Source organism: Otolemur garnettii, unplaced genomic scaffold (genome assembly GCF_000181295.1).
Source record: "Otolemur garnettii isolate 467f Iridium unplaced genomic scaffold, OtoGar3 scaffold00142, whole genome shotgun sequence".
Lineage (NCBI taxonomy): Eukaryota > Metazoa > Chordata > Mammalia > Primates > Galagidae > Otolemur > Otolemur garnettii.
Genome location: NW_003852537.1, coordinates 3,345,377 through 3,359,022, shown reverse-complemented (window position 1 = coordinate 3,359,022; position 13,646 = coordinate 3,345,377). Strand labels below are relative to the sequence as shown.

The 13,646-nt window shown below is 39.5% G+C and overlaps 1 pseudogene; it reads right to left on the bottom strand.

Annotated features, from left to right (window-relative positions):
- Positions 1–7,632: 7,632 nt before the first annotated feature.
- Positions 7,633–13,646, bottom strand: part of LOC105887878 — an 8,862-nt pseudogene continuing 2,848 nt past the window's right edge.

Here is a 13,646-nt window from a genome sequence, read left to right as displayed (position 1 = left end):
CAGTCGACTTAAGGCAATCTAGGCTTTTTCTATCATTCTCTTCAAAGTTCTTCAGTCTCTGCCCCTTACAATTTAAAAGCCAGTTCTACATTTTTAGCTATTTGTTATAAATAGCTAAAACAGTACCCAACTAAAATCTGTATTTGTTTCTTATGGCTGTTGTAACAAATTACTGTAAACTTTATGGCTTAAAATAATGACAGGAAGTAAGAAGTCATTTTGTTTTGTGTTAAAACAAAAATATCTTATGGACTATATTCCCTCTAGAGGGGAAAATTCACTTTGTTGCCTTTTCTAGCTTCTAGAGCTGCATTGCTTGTATTCTTTGGCCCATGACCCCTTTCTTCTTTTACACAGTCAATAGCCTAGCATCTTGCTTCAGTCATCACATTGCTACCTTCTATGTTAAGTCTTCCCTGTCTCCTCATTAAAAGGATATTTCTGATTACACTTAGATCTCCTCTGGATAATCTACCTAAGATGCTTAATCATATCTGCAGAGTTCCTTCTGTCACATGAGGTAAATTCTAGGGATTAGAACCTGGATGTCTTTGGGGAGTAATTATTCAGCCTACTAAAATTTTCTGTGGGCACTTGAAAAGAATGAGTACGGTGCTGTTTGGGAGTGTTCTACACTGTCTCTTAGATCTTGTTGATTGATAATGTTGTTGAGTTCTTTCCTATCCTTGCTAATGTTGCTAATATTTTAGTCTAAATTGTTCTATGATTATTAAGAGAGGGGTATTTATGTCTCCAGCTATAATTGTTGATTTATCTATTTCTTCTTTCTGTTGTTGGAGTCACATATATTGCACACATTTAGAATTGCTGTGTTTTTTTTTTAGAGACAGAGTCTCCCTTTATTGCCCTCAGTAGCGTGCCATGGCGTCACACAGCTCACTGCAACCTCCAACTCCTGGGCTTAGGCAATTCTCTTGCCTCAGCCTCCCAGGTAGCTGGGACTGCCATAATGCCTGACTATGTTTTTGTTGCAGTTTGACCGGGGCTGGGTTTGAACCCCACCACACTCAGTATATGGGGCCAGCACCCTACCAGCTGAGCCACAGGTGCCGCCCTACCATGCCTTTTTTTTTTTTTTTTTTGACGGAGTCTCACTTTGTCACCCTCAGTGGAGGTCTGTAGCATCATAGTTCACAGCAACCTCAAAATCTTGGGCTCAAGTGATTCTCTTGCCTCAGCCTCCTAAGTAGCTGGGATTACAGGTGCCTGTTACAGCGCCCAGCAAATTTTTTTAGAAACCACGTCTCACTCTTGGTCAGGTTGGTCTCGGACGCCTGAGCTCAAGCAGTCTACCCGCCTCGGCTTCCCAGGGTGCTAGGATTACAGGCATGAGCCACTGTGCCTGGCTAATATTTCTTATATATAAATTGAGTATTATATCAGACAGTGTTATATAATTTTTGTCACAACTATCAAACATAATTTAGAAAACTCAGAGAAGGAAAATTTATTATACTTAGCCATATTTTATTCTTTCTTATTTTTTTAATATTTTAAGATTTTTTTTCTTTTATTTCCTTTCTTTCTCTTTCTCTCTCTCTCTATTGTGACAGAGTCCCACTCGGTTGCCCTCAGTAAAGTACCACAGCATCATGGTTCACAGCAACCTCAAACTCCTGGGCTCAAGCAATCCTCTTGCCTCAGTTTTTTCTATTTTTAGTAGAGACAGAGTCAGGATCAAGATCAGGATCAGGATCTGGCTCTTGTTCAGGTTGATCTCGAAGTCCTGAACTCAAGAAATCCACCTGTCTTGGCCTCCCAGAGTCCTAGGATTACAGGCGTGAGCCACTATACGTGGCCTCCTTTCTGTTTTAAAGAACTTCTCTTCCCCAAGCCATTCTTTTAGGGTAGGTCTGCTGGTAACAAATTTCTTTTAGTTTTCCTTCATTTTAGAATGTCTCAATTGCCACTTTATTCTCAAAGGTAATTTTGCCACATGTGGAATTCAGGGTTGATAGTTCTTTTCTTTCTTCACTTGAAAATGTTTTGCTACTTCTCTGGTCATTATGGCTTTGATGAGAAACCCACTGTCATTCAAATTATCTTTTTTGGATAGGTAAGGTATTATTTTCTATGGCTGATTTCAAACTTTTTTTTTCTGTCAGAAGTGTATGTATGATGTGTCTTCATATAGATTTCTGGGTTCATTCTATTTTGTGTTCAGCTTCTTGAATTTGTAGGGCTTTTAGGGGTAGCAAATTTGAGAAGTTTTCAACCATGCTTTTCAGAAAATATTTTTTTTTTGGGAGACAGAGCCTCAAGCTGTCCTCCTGGGTAGAGTGCTATGGCATCACAGCTCACAGCAACCTCTAACTCCTGGGCTCAAATGAGTCTCTTGCCTCAGCCTCCCAAGTAGCTGGGACCACAGGCGCCTGCCACAATGCCTGGCTATTTTTTTTGGTTGCAGCCATCATTGTTTTTGGCGGGCCCCCGGCTGGATTCGAACCCGCCACCTTGGGTGTACATGGCTGGCGCCTTAGCCACTTGAGCCACAGGTGCTGAGCCAAAATATCTTTTTTAGTCTACCTTCTTTGTCTTCACTTGTTTTAGGGAAATTTTCTATCAAGTGTCCCCTTTAACTGTGGAGTATATTTTGCTCTTGGCTTAGTACAGTTGAAGGAATAATTAATATCTTTCTGGTTGTGCTCATCTCTCTGGGATTTTCCTTTTTCACTCAGACGCTCCATATTGTAAAATGGTGTTCCAAAATCTACCAATATTCTTTTGAAATACTTCTGAAGAAATAGATATAATCCTCCACAAAGGAACGGGGGACATTTCAGTCCGTTTTCTTCACATACAAAAGAACTCTGTAGTTTGTGTAGGGTGGGTTTTGTTTAAAGTTTCTTCTGTTTTTATTTACCAGAAGACCTTACTCTTTTGTCTAAAGCTGATCAATGTTAAGATAAAAAAATACTGTTGTCTCAATACTAACTACAACTGGACAGCACTCGCTTATGGTGGTAAGGAAATAGCCTTTCAGAAGGAGAGTTAGCACTGGCCAATATTAGTCTCTCTCTTTTTTTTGTAAGAGAGAAGATTTTGCTCTGTTGTCCAGACTGGAGTACAGTGGCATGATTATAGTTCACTGTAGTCTTGAACTCTTGGACTTAAGCAATCCTTCTCCTCAGCCTTCCTAGTAGCTCAGACTGTAGGCATATGCCATCATATGCAACTCAGGTTTAGTCTTTAATCAGTTTTTATTACGGATGATAATTTTATGTTACTGTTGGAAATCTTATGTTTCCTTCAGGTTAGATTAGAAGGAAACAGATCTAGTAAGTTATCCTGGCTCAATACTTGTTAATTTTTTTTAATATGGTTTGGTTAGGGTATGCTAAATTTGTTTATCCTCTAAAGTCACTTCTGGACTGTAGCTTTGGAGCAGAAGTGTGGCTTTTTAGGTACTACCTCCATAGGGGAACTCCATGGCCAAAAATATGTATTTCTTTTGGAAATAACACTAGTTTATGGTTTTGAAGAGCTGGATGGTATAGGTAATTTAGGGATACTTAGTAATATTTGAGGAGAAAATAAAAGTAATTTTTTTGTAAAGCATTTTCCTTTATTCAGAAAATTAAAGAAAAATACTGTTAAAATTGCTTAGAAATTTGTAGAGTTCTCTAGTAGTCAGTAAGCTTTTAAAACTTATTTATGTTTTCAATTTTTATAATGTTTTTAACATTTTATTATGAAAATTTCAAATATTCAGAAAAGTTTAAAAAAATTTATGATGACATGCATAAACTCACCACATAGAATTTAAAATTAACTTTTTGCTATGTATACTTTATCACATATCTGTCCATTTATCCATCTTTTATCTATTCATGAATCCATCTTTTTTTAGGCATTTCAAAGTTGTAGGTAGAAGTACACAGCCCAGGCCTGCCAAACAATAATGACAACTACAACCAAAAAATAGCTGGGTGTTGTGACGGGCTCCTGTAGTCCTAGCTACTTGGGAGGCTGAGGGAAGACAATCACGTAAGCCGAAGAGTTTGAGGTTGCTGTGAGCTGTGATGCCACGGTACTCTACTGAGGGCAACACAGTGAGACCCTGTCTCAAAAAAATAAACCAAAAAAACAAAAAAAAGAAAAAACAAAAAAAAACTTTTCTTTTGGGTAAAGACAATGGCAGAAGATGGAATACTTTCCTGCAGTTGAGATTGTATTGCAAAAAATGGGATCAGACTTCCTCACTGTGTTGTAGATTTTTTGTTTTGTTTTGTTTTGAGGCAGAGTCTCATTCAGTAGCCCTGGGGTTGAGGGCTGTGGTGTTATTACAGCAGTCTCAAACTCTTGGGCTCAAGTGATCTTCTTGCCTCAGCCTCCCCAGTAGCTGGGACTAGAGGCTCCTGCCACAATGTCTGGCTATTTTTAAAGACTGGGGTCTTGCTGTTGCTCAGGCTAGTCTCAAACTTGTGAGTTCATGTGATCTGTCGGCTCAGCCTCCCAGAGTGCTAGGATTACAGGCGTGACCCACCTTGCCCAGACTTGTATTGTAGATTTTTAAAATGTTAGGCACTAATGTCATCAAGGCCCTTTGGATTTTAAATTTGACACAAAATTATGGAAATCTTACTAAAATTCTGCCAGAGGTTTTTTCCTTCTCTCCCCAAACTGTTTTCTATACCATGTGACAATGGACAGTGCTAGGGCATATTTTCAGGAGTCTACTGAGATCATGAAAATGAATGAAATAGCTCTTAATAACTAATAAAAAGTATCTCTTATCCCTGTAACAATTTTTATGAAAAGCCTGTGTTGTGACTACTCTGATAACTCAGCAAATACATGGTGGCCGTAAAGTTCATATGCAATTTAAAATTGCACACTATTTTTTGGCTGGGTATGATGGTTCACGCCTGTAATCCTAACACTCTGGAAGGCCAAGGTGGGTGGATTGCCTGAGCTCACCGGTTCGAGACCAGCCTGAGCCAGAGCAAGACCTCATGTCTAAAAATATAGCTGGGTGTTGTGGCGTTTTCCTGTTCCAGCTACTTGGGAGGCTAAGGCGAAAGAATCACTTGAGCCCAAGAGTTTGAGGTTGCTATGAGCTATGACACCATAGCACTCTACCGAGGGTGACAAAGTGAGACTGTCTCCTAAATAAATAAATAAATAAAATAACATGGTATTTTAAATTGCATACAAACTTTATAGCACCCCGTATTTCTGAGTACCTGCTATATGCTGTTCACAATTCTTGGAGCTGAGAATTAAGTGGTGAAACAGCAGGCAAGTGCCTTGTCCTTGGTAGTTGATATTCTTGTAGGAGGAGATAGAAACGAAATAGTCAGGCTATGCTACTAATAATATTAAAGCATAGCACTTGGAAAAAAAAACATAGTACTTCATTGTACAGTAGTCTGATGTAGTTACTATTATTATCCCCATTAAAGATGAAACAAGCATGTAGAGAAATCGGAACTCTTGTTTTCCAGTTACCCAGGGTGGTCTCAAACTCCTGGCTCAAGTGATCCTCCTTTCTCAGCCTCTCAAGTTAACTGGAGTTACAGAAGTATGTCACCACACCCAGCATCAACCTTTCTATAGCCTTGGGTAGAATGCTGTGGCGTCATAGCTCACAGAAATCTCAGACTCTTGGGCTTGAGCAGCATCAATTTTATTCATTGTTGACTGGGAATATAAAATAGTACAGCCACTTTGGAAGCTATGTTGGAGGTAGAATACCACATAATCTTTTATAGTAGCTGAGAGATGGAAGCAACCCAAGTGTCCATAGCCAAATGAATAAAAAAAGTGGTCTATTCATATAATGAATTATTATTTCACCTCAAAAAAGGAAAGCCTCCCACATGTTACAACATGGATGGACCTTGAGGACATCCATTATTCTGAGTAAAATAAGCCATTCCCTAAAAAGACAAATACTGTATGATTCCAATTATAGTATTAGGAATTATGTGAGGTATCTAGAATAGTCAAATTCGTAGAAAGTACAGTGGTGGCTGCCCTGGGGCTGGGGGTAGAGGGAATGAGGAATTAGTATTATTCCTGGACAGAGTTTCAGTTTTGCAAGATGAAAAGTTCTAGAGATGGATGATGGTGATAATTGCATAAGCATGTGAATGTGCTTAATAGTACTGAACTGTACATTTAATGCATTGTTGATAGGTCACAAGTTGTTTTCATGCCCAGATGTTGATGACCAATCATGAGTTAACTCATGTTTACACTTGCATTAGCTATTACAATTTTTAAGACACAGGGTAATGTAGGATATTATAAAAGCTTTCTTGATCGTGTCACTAGAATAAAGGCTGGTGACATGGGCTAGCTTCTGTGTAAAATTGCCAGTCAACAATGTGTTAAAAATGGTTGATGCTCGGTGTGGTAACACACTCCTATAACCCTAGCTGCTCAAGAGGCTGTAGAAGGAGGATCACCTGAGCCAGGAGTTTGAGACTGACCAGGGTAAAATAGTGAAACCCTCATATAAAAAAAAAAAAAAAAAAAAAATTGAGGTGGTAAATTTGATGTTATCTGTTTTTTACCACAATTAAAAAATTAAGTGGGATAAGTGAAGCACAGGTATCTGATCTCACACTGCTAATTAAGTGGCAGGGCCAGGAGTCCAGCTTGCTGTGTTACTCCATAGCATGTGCATTTAGTTATCATTCTGTACTGCTTCCAAAACACTTTTGATAATGGTAAGTGCTATGAAAAAAAATAAAACTGATGTCTTAGAGACAATGATTGTGCAGGGAGTTGGGGATACTACAGAGAGATCAGTGAAACCGTGTTTGAGGTCTAAAGAAGAGGAAGGAAGGTAGCAAAGGAAGCTGTAGGGAGCTGAGGAAGCTGGGTGCTTGGCGTGTGGATGGGGCAGGTGGAGGATAGATGAGGTCAATCAGGGAGGGCATTGTAGGCTTAGGTAAGGGGTTTGGATTTTATTCTGAGCCCAGTGGGAAGTCACATTTGCTTTAAGCAGAGTAAGAGACATGATTTAATTTACATGTTGGTGTGTACTGCCAAAACACTGCTTGGAAAGGAAATTGAGAAGAAATTCTGCAATATTTATTTGTCCATTTTGTAATCAAATGTCAAATTGAAGACTTAAAGGTTTACAAAAGATCCTTGCCCCTCATTTTTTGTGCTGTTTAAGCATATTTAAGTGTGATGAATCTATCAATGAAGGCCTGTTTTTCTTCTTCCTCTTCTTCCTTTTCCTCTTCTTCCTCCCCTTTTTCCTCTTCCTCCCCTTCTTTCTCCTCCTCCTCTTCCTTCTATTCTTCCTCATCATCACCTTTCTCTCCTTCCTCATCTTCTTCCTCCCCTCCTCTTCCTCCTGCTTCTCTTCTCTACTCCTCCTCCTCTTATTTCTCCCCCTCCTCTCTCCTGTCCTTCTCCCCTCATTTAACTTTCTTTCAAACTTTATTCCCAGGCTTCTTTAGCTTAATTAGCTGCAAAGGAAGAATTATTTATAAGCCAAAACTAAAGAGCTGCAGTGTCCAAGGGGCATGCGCTTAAAAATATTAAAGATCTAGATTTTATTAGATCCACAAACAGGAACAATTTTAAAAAGCAGTTATAAAATAGCAGCTCCCAGTAACTTCAGGTTTCATCTTCAGAAGCTGACTCAATTCAATTTGCCTCATTCTTGGAAGCCTTATCAAAATCCACCACAAGATCTGGAACTTCATCATCATCCTCCTCTCCAGTAGCAAGTGATGCTTTTCCATCCACAGATTATTTAGGCAGAACTTCAGCTTGTCTCCTTAAACTAGTCACACCGTCTGCACTAAGCTGGTTTAAGATGCTAGGTAGCATTTCTGTCAGCTCCTTTGTCTCAGCATGGGCTGCAATGGTGAAAGTGTTTGCTGCCAGAAATGCCTGAACTTTAGGGCTGTGAAAGTGGATCACTGTTCCTTGGTTTGTAAACATACCTCTTCAACACCAGAGATATTGTTTATGCCTAACTTCCTTAAGGAGAGCTGAAGTTTTCCATCATCTGCTATAGCTTTTGTATGAAACATTTTCTTTCTGTGAGCAGTTCCTTTCCCACCAATGCACACTTGTGCCTGCAGTTTGTCAAGTTTCTCTTGGTCTATGATAGTTTCTTTCATCTGAGGCTCCTTTTCCTTGGGTACTCTGGCAGGTGGAGGAAGAGACAGTGTTGCCCCGCCCCCAGGACAGCCACCCCTGGCTTGACCTTGCCCCCCTCACCCTGGAGAGTCAGCCTGAGTGGGTGTGCTGGTCAGTTGGTCAGTTGCATTTGACTTCCTCTCCTCAGACCTGTCCTTCCCTACCTTGCTTCTTCTGAGAACCCCCCCTCAACTGTTTCTTCTTGAAAGATACTTAAAGATGCTATGGAAGAAAAGATACTCCTTTGCTAAGCCTGGGAACCCCTACTTAAGATGATGCGTGAGGTCATTTCAGAATTCATCAGAGCTAATGAAATGAATTGAGGAAAAAAGGACTGAAGGTTTCTTTTGTTGACACTAGCAGCATGGATATGAATTCAGATTTCATGCATTTTTAGCCACACTTCCACCTATGGATACAGCAAATTGGTTTTAAAAATGTGACTCGGTGCCTATGGCTCAAGTGGCTAAGGCACCAGCCACCTACACCTAAAGTGGAGGGTTCGAATCCAGCCGGGGCCCGTCAAACAACAATGATGGCTGCAACCAAAAAATGGCCGGGCGTTGTGGCGGGCGCCTGTGGTCTCGGCTACTTGGGAGGCTGAGGCAGGAGACTCACTTGAGCCCAGGAGTTGGAGGTTGCTGTGAGCTGAAATGCCATGGCACTCTACCCAGGGGGACAGCTTGAGGCTCCTGTCTCAAAAAAAAAAAATGTTTTTGTCTTCTCTTAATGATGTTCTCAGGGACAAAGTTTTTGAAAATAACTTTGATGAAAAGAATATAATTTAATCTTAAATTTCAGGGGTGGCGCTTGTGGCTCAAAGGAGCAGAGCGCCCGTCCCATATGCTGGAGGTGGCGGGTTCAATCTCAGCCCCGGCCAAAAACTACAAAAAAAAATTTCAGTTGATATTTTTCTGACATCATAGTGGAAAACTCATTTGAAATCCAATGAGGAATCCTCTCATCTGCAGATCTTCAGGAGGAGTTTTGGAAGTTTGGGTTGATTAAAATTTCAGAGATGAATTTCGGAAAGTTGTTTTAGAGAGGTATTTTGTAGCTTTGGATGTTATTATCCCTATTTTTAAAAAGTTATTAATAGACTTTATTTTTTAGAACAGATTTAGATTTACATAAAAATTGAGCAGATAGTACAGAGTTCCCATCTGCTTCCCTCTGGCTCAGAGTTTCTCTATATATTAGTGCCATCCATTTGTTACAATTGATGAGCCAGTATCAGTACATTATTGTTAATTAAAGTTTACAATTTACAATAGGATTCACTCTTGTGAATTCTGTAGGTTTGCGGGTTCTGACAAGTGCACAATGACATGGATCCACCATTATAATATCACATAGAAGAATTTCATTGCATAAAAGGTCTCTTGTGCTCAAGTACTCATCCCTCTCTCTGTCCTCCTAACCTTTGGACATCACTGATCCTTTTACTGGCTCTATAGCTTTGCCTTTTGTAGAGGTTGACTTTCACATAGTTGAAGTCATATGGTATGTATCCTTTTCAGGTTGTATTCTTTTTTTTTTTTTTGCAGTTTTTAGCCGGGGCTGGATTTGAACCTGCCACCTCCAGCATATGGAACTGGTGCCCTACTCCTTTGAGCTAGAGGTGCTGCCCTCAGATTGGATTCTTTCAGATAGCTATATGCATTTAAGGTTTCTTCATGTCTTTTCATGGCTTGATAACTCATTCCTTTCTATAAATGATAATATCTCATCGTCTGAATGTACTAAACTTTGTTTATTCATCTATTGAAGGACATCCCTGCTGCTTCTAGTTTTGAGCAATTAGAAATAAAGCTGCTATAAGTATTTATGGCAGGTTTTCATGTGGACATGGTTTCTAACTCAATTGGGTAAATTCCTAGGAATGCAGTTGGTAGATTATATTGTAAGATTGTTTAGCTGTGGGAGAAACTGCCAAACTGTCTTGCAAAATATTATTACATGGCTTTTTATTCACGTGTATTTGTGAAACTATTCTCCCTGTTCCCCAAACCACAACTGGCTGTGAAAAGAATCAGTTAATCAGGGTTGATGTCACAAGTTGTTTATTTCTGTCTGTCTTTCAGTTATCTAAGGTAAGAGGTCTCTGTGTCCATTATTTTTCATGATTGAGGTAAAAATATGTACTCTCCTTTAAAATATTTATTTTTGAGATGCAATATTTATTTTGAAATTTCAAATAACATTCCAGAAGAGATTTTTGATTAGCTTGAGATGCTAATAGTATCCCAATTACAAGTGAGGAAAGTTAGGCACAGAGGTGTTAGGTAAATTGTCCAAGGTCACATAGCTAGTAAGTGACATAGATGAGATTTGAGATAGGAAGATCAGCTGCAGTATTCAGGCTCTTAACTGCTATGTTACACTATCTCTCTATTCAATATATTATATTGGTAATTCGTTTTGGGGACTTATATAGTAATTGCTGCGTTTTAGCAGTGGTTCTCAAATTTCTTTCTTTTTTTTTTTTTTGGTAGAGACAGAGTCTCACTTTATTGCCCTTGGTAGAGTGCCATAGTGTCACACAGCTCACAGCAACCTCCAACTCCTGAGCTTAGGCAATTCTCTTGCCTCAGGCTCCCAAGTAACTGGGACTATAGGTGCCCGCCACAACGCCCGGCTATTTTTTTGTCGTAGTTTGGCCAGGGCCAGGTTCAAACCCGCCACCCTCGGTATATGGGACTAGTGCCCACTGAACCACAAGTGCCACCCAAATTTCAGTTTTGAAAAAAATCATTTGGGAAGCTTATTAAAATTCAGAATTCAAGGCTTTATACATAGAGGTTCTGATTTGGTGGCTTGGGGGAGATACTTAGACAAGTACCTCGAAGTGATTCCAATAGAGAAGGCCAAACATGTTGTATTAAACTGCTGTAGAAAATAAGCTAGAATCAGTGATTCAAATGAAGTACTTTTGATATGGATTCCAGAGACCTGGCTAACTCCTGGCCGTTATGTTTAGTTTTGCCAGATGGAACCAAGGAATAAACTGTCCTTTACTACTGTATTCAGTAAAGCAAATGCCATTGCTGTGGTTCTCCTGTTGCTTGGTGGTTGGCTACATCGCCAAGCAAGAAGATCAACAATGGGTTTGCATGTTTGTTGTCTAGAGGATGAGTCTAAAAGACTAATTTGGAGAGGTTTGCAACACCATGTTTGTTTTGCGTGCAACACCATGTAAATACAAAGCAATTATTAAAAACTTTGTTTTTCAGGTTATTACAAAAACCTTGAAAAGAAAAAAGAAAGAAAGGGTGGCGCCCATAGCTTAGTGGGTAGGGCACTGGCCACATACACTGAGGCTGGTGGGTTCGAACCCCGCCCGGGCCTGCTAAACAACAATGACAACAACAACAACAAAAAATAGCTGGGCATTGTGGCAGGTGCCTGTAGTCCCAGCTACTTGGGAGGCTAAGACAAGAGAATTGCTTAAGCCCAAGAGTTTGAGGTTGCTGTGAGCTGTGATGCCCCAGCACTCTACCCAGGGTAACATAGTGAGGCTCTGTTTCAAAGAAAAACAATTATTTTAGCCCAGGCAACAGAGCAAGACCCTATCTCAAAACAAATGACACACCTTGCAGTCATTGCTCTAATACTTCATTTATTGCTAATTTTAATCTATCATCTTTGTAGTATATGGAAATTCTTTACATCATCCAGTGATAGATATGTGTACCTAAAGGCATCATCTTATAGAAAAATTATTAATTTTTTTATATGCTCCAAAAACTAATTTTGAAGAAATGCTATTTCATTATAAAGTAAGCTGTTCTTTATAGCAATATGTGATTGATTCTAAGATACACAGTTTAATCTCTCTAAAATTGGAGTATATCTTATAGTTTGGCATCTTAAAGTTAGTTGTTTTAGAATATTTTCTTTAACAAAACATAAAATAATGGTTTACTTAGTAGTTGGTGGATTTTTAGATTTTATTTTTTATTTTATTTTTTTTGAGACAGAGCCTCAAGCTGTCACCCTGGGTAGAGTGCTGTGGCATCACAGCTCACAGCAACCTCCAACTCTTGGGCTCCAAGTGAGTCTCTTGCCTCTGCCTCCCAAGTAGCTGGGACCACAGACACCCGCCACAGCACCTGGCCATTTTTGGGTTGCAGCCATCATTGTTGTTTGGCAGGGGCCTGGGTTGGATTTGAACCCTCCACCTTAGGTGTATGTGGCTGGCACCTTAGCCACTTGAACCACAGGCACTGAGCTGATTTTTAGATTTTGTGAAGTATGTTATTCTGTAATTAGAAATTGCTAAAATGTCCCCCTTCCCCCAATGTCCTTGATAGTACTGCAAGAACTTGCCCTTTACTTGGTGCTTTGCACTTCAGAGCCACAGGGTGTAAGGCACAGGTGGCAGGGAGGTCAATTGACTCATGCTTGTATCTCAGACAAGGGTGTCCTGAATTTTTTCTAGGTGGATTAGTATGGGTTCTGTTAATGTGTGACAGATTATTAGAATGCTAGTTTAGTGTCTTTTTTCAAGAAATTCTTCCCTCTCTCTGTCAAGGATTAAAGAGGATCAGTTATTGGGACATAGTCTTTAAAGGGCAATAAATAAAGGTCCTAAGTTTTAAGTGTACCTAGAGGTCAAGCTGCTTTTGTTTGTTTGTTTTTGAGACAGAGTCTCACTATGTCACCCTGGGTAGAGTGTCATGGTGTCACAGCTCACAGCAACCTCAAACTCTTGGGCTTAAGCAGTTCTCTTGCCTCAGCCTCCTAAGTAGCTTGGACTACAGGCATCTGCCACAACGCCTGGCTATTTTTTGGTTGTAGTTGTATTGTTGTTTGGCAGGCTCAGGCTGGATTTGAACCCACCAGCTCCTGTGTATGTGGCTGGCGCCCGAGCTACAGGTGCCAAGCCATCAAACTGTTTTTTATCAGTACATATACACACTTGTGTATCTACTACTCAAAAATAAGTGACATTTGCAACATCACAAAGGCTCTTAGGTTTTTTTTCCTCAAGCAGTACCTTCCACATTGCCAGATTACCCACAACTCTGATTTCTATCATGTAAATTTGTTTTATCTGTTCTTGACCTACTCTGCATATTTCCTATAAATGGAATCATGTAATATATGGTCTTTTGTGGCTGGCTCATTTCACTTAGCGTAATCAAAGTTCATTTGTGTTGTAGCATGTATCAGTACTTCATTCCTTTTTGTGGCTGAATAATCTATTATATGTATATACCATATATTTTAATCCATTCATCTAATGATGGACACTTAGGTTATTTCTGCCTTTTGCTTACTGTGAATAGTGCTGCTTTGAACATTTGGATATAAGTTTTTATGTGGACGTATGTTTTTGCTTTTGGGGAATATGCAACTGGGAGTGGAATTGCTGGGTTACATGCAAACTTGATGTTTAACTTTTTGAACAACTATCTAACTGTTTTCCAAAGTGGCTGTACTTTATTTTATATATTTATTATAAAATAATATATGTCTCTGTATGTGTGTGTGTGTGTATATATATATAT